The following is a 3,489-nucleotide window of genomic DNA, read 5'->3' as shown; positions in this document are numbered from 1 at the left end:
TTTTATTTGTTTATTTTTTGTGGTACTACTGAAAGTCCACATCTGGATTTTAGCATGTGTGTATTAATATGGATTTTAAATACTCTTTTTCACTAAAAACTCAAGGCTATAATTCATCACATTCGTATTGTACCTGTGAATAATGCATATAAATTATAAAAGCATATTATTGCTAATTCTTTATCACTCCACAGTTATTAGCTGGCAGTTTGATCTTATGTGATAAATGGAGAACAATATTAAAAATGAATATAAATTTTAGAATAAAAAACAGACAAATTAGAGTTCTACAAACAAAAAATCTCTGTATAAGCCATTCAGAATATTAACTGGTGGGCATACAAAGGTAAACCACTAATTTCAGTATCATATGATAGTTATTTAGAGACAAAGTAAATGAACTTATGTTTCTTTTCTCTATTTTTCATTATTGTTTTTGTAGATTCCCATGTGTACGTAAAACTAACTTCTTTCCACCATCTTTATCTGATAGCAGGATAATTTTTCAACAAAAATTTACACAGACATCCAAAGTTGTCAATATTAATACAAAAGATAGCAGCATCCCTGTCTCAGTTAACTAGTGCTGCTTTAACAGAAATACACAAGTGAGATCAATTCGTATTCATAGTAACCCTGTAGGACAGAGTAGAACTGCCCCATAAGGTTTCCAAGGATGTAATTTTTCCGGAAGCAGATTACCACAACTTTCTCCATTTGACCTTTTGGTTAGCCGCCAAGTTCTTTAACCACTGTACCACCAGGGCTCCATGGAATACTACCCAGCCATAAAGAGAAATGAAGTCCTGATGCATGCCACAACATGGATGAAGGTTGAAAACACTATTCTGAGTGAAAAAAGTCATTAGCAAAAGGAAAAATACTGTATGATGTCACTTATATTAAATATGTAAATATATAGAAACCACGATTATTAGTGGTTACCAGGAGTGGGAGGGAGGTGGAAAGGGAGATTTTGTTTACAGGGTATACAGGTTATGTTAACGGTGGTAGAATGATTCGAAAAAGGATAGCAAAAATGGGTACACAACTTGAAGAATGTAATGAATATCACTGAATTATCCACGTAGAAATTGATGAGATGGCATGTTTTATTATGTATATTTTCAAAACAATAAAGTAAAATGAAACAAGAAAAAAAAAATAAAAAAGAAATACTGCAAGTGGATGGCTTCAACAAAGAGAAATTGATTCTCTCACAGTGTAGGAGGCTTGAAGTCCGAAATCATGGTACCAGCTCCAAGGAAAGGTTTTCTCTCTCTGTTGTGTTGGGGGAAGGTCCTTTGCATCAATCTTTCCTAGTCAAGAAGCTTCTCAGTGCAGGGACCCCGGGTCCAAAGGACGCACTCTTCTCCTGGCTCTTTTCTCTTGGTGGTATGAAGTCCCTTTGTCTCTCTGATTGCTTCTCTCTTCATATCTCAAAAAAGATTGACTTAAGACACAACTTAATCTTGTAAATTGAGTCCTGCCTCATTAACACCATAGAGGCAGGATTTACAACACATAGGAAAATCTCATCAGATGATAAAATGATGGACAATCATAAAATAGTGGGAATCATGGCCTAGCCAAGTTGATACACATATTTTTGTGGGACACAATTCAATCCATTCAAATCTCTTTATTTAATGTTTATGATGTATCACATAAGGCTAAGTTGATTTCATACACTATATTATTTAATTCTTACAACAACTATACAAGTTAGCTGTTAACAGATGAAGAAACGGAGGATAAGAAAAAATACTCAATTTGTCCAAGGATATTGTATAGTAAGTTGTGATCAGAACTTAAATTCTGATGTTTTCTGTCTTCTAAATTAGCGAGATTATACTTGTTCATTAGTGGGACATTGTGCTTAATGCATATTATCTGTATCACCTATTATTTTCTGTTAAATATCGTAACAAACTTATATATCTATTGTTTGCTTGCATTTTGGAATAGATATGAAATGTAGAGTGGGAGGAGAAATATTAATTTACAATATTAATTTACGATTAATTGCCTTAAGATTGGATAAGTTCCACAACTGAACTAGTTTATGACTGGCTTGATAAAAGAAAGCATTGATCCTCTGGTATGCTCATTAATTACAGTATTTTACAATTAGTTAAGAGTTACATACATTGTTTGTTTAACATTTAATTTGAATTTCTGGTTAATATTAGCAAAGCAGATACTAAAATTTTTTAGAACACTTTAAATATGATCCGATGACCAGATATGCCTAAATACAATTGAGACTGAGAATTCTGAAGAAAATAAATTTTGCTGTCTTCTTTTTCTGAATGAAATCCTATGAAGCAGTTCTACTCTGACATATGTGGTTGCTATGAGTTGAAATAGACCCATGACAAACAACAACAACAATAGAGGCAGGTGGAGGGGGGAGAGGAAAAGTGAGGCTCAATGCTTAGGGGATACTGAGCTTTTGTTAAAAGTGACGGAAAAAATAGAAAACATATAATGGTAATGGACGAACAACTAGGTAAACATAACTAATGTTACTGAATTGTATACAAGAAAAATGTTGAAATGACAAATGATTTGTTATATATATATTTACCACAATAAACAAAAAATGATGATGTTCTGACAAATGCAACAACATGATGAATCTAGAAAACAGGTGGTGTAGTGGTTAAGAGCTCAGCTGCTAACCAAAAGGTTGGCAGTTCAAATCCACCAGCAGCTCCTTGGAAAACCTATGGGCAGTCGTATCTGTCCTATAGGGTCGCTCTAAGTTGGAACCAACTTGAGGGGACCTAACAACAACAACAACAAGCAAAATAAGCCAGATACAAAAGGACAAATGTATGATTACACTCTGAAATATCTTGTTGTTGTTGTTGTTAACTGATGTCAAGTTCACTCCTGATTCATGTGACCTTGTTTGGAAATGAGTTAAACTAAGTTAAATGTGGTCTTCCCCAAGTAAAATGCGTACTAATCCTCATTCCTTCCGAGTGATGTCTTATAAAAGGGGAGAACAGAGATGGAAACAGTGTCAGATAGAGGGGGAAGATAGCATTTGAGTATCCATCAATAAGCCAAGAAATGCCAAGGATTGCAGGCAACCAGTAGAAGCTAGAAGAGAAACATGGGACACTTCTTCTCTAGAACTCTCAGAAGGAGTCACATGGCTGATTCTCTGACTTGAACTTCTAGCTTCCAGAACTATAAGAAAATACATTTATGTTCTTTAAAGCGACCCACTTTGTGATATTTTGTTACAGCAGCCCTAAGAAACTAAGATACCAAGAATTTTTAACGAAAAAGAATATGAAGCGACATAATAGAAATGTATACTACAAGAAGCAAAAGAAGTATATGAGTAGATTTTTCATTTCAATGTTTATTCTTTAAAATAAAAAGAGAAGAAAGGGACAAAATCAAAACATTAACTACAGAACTCAAACAAATAGAAAGAGAACAGCAAAAAAAGCCTACAACCACCGGAAGAAA

This window comes from Trichechus manatus, unplaced genomic scaffold, assembly GCF_000243295.1.
Source record: "Trichechus manatus latirostris isolate Lorelei unplaced genomic scaffold, TriManLat1.0 scaffold00298, whole genome shotgun sequence".
Taxonomy (NCBI): Eukaryota; Metazoa; Chordata; class Mammalia; order Sirenia; family Trichechidae; genus Trichechus; species Trichechus manatus.
This window is presented reverse-complemented; position numbering follows the sequence as displayed.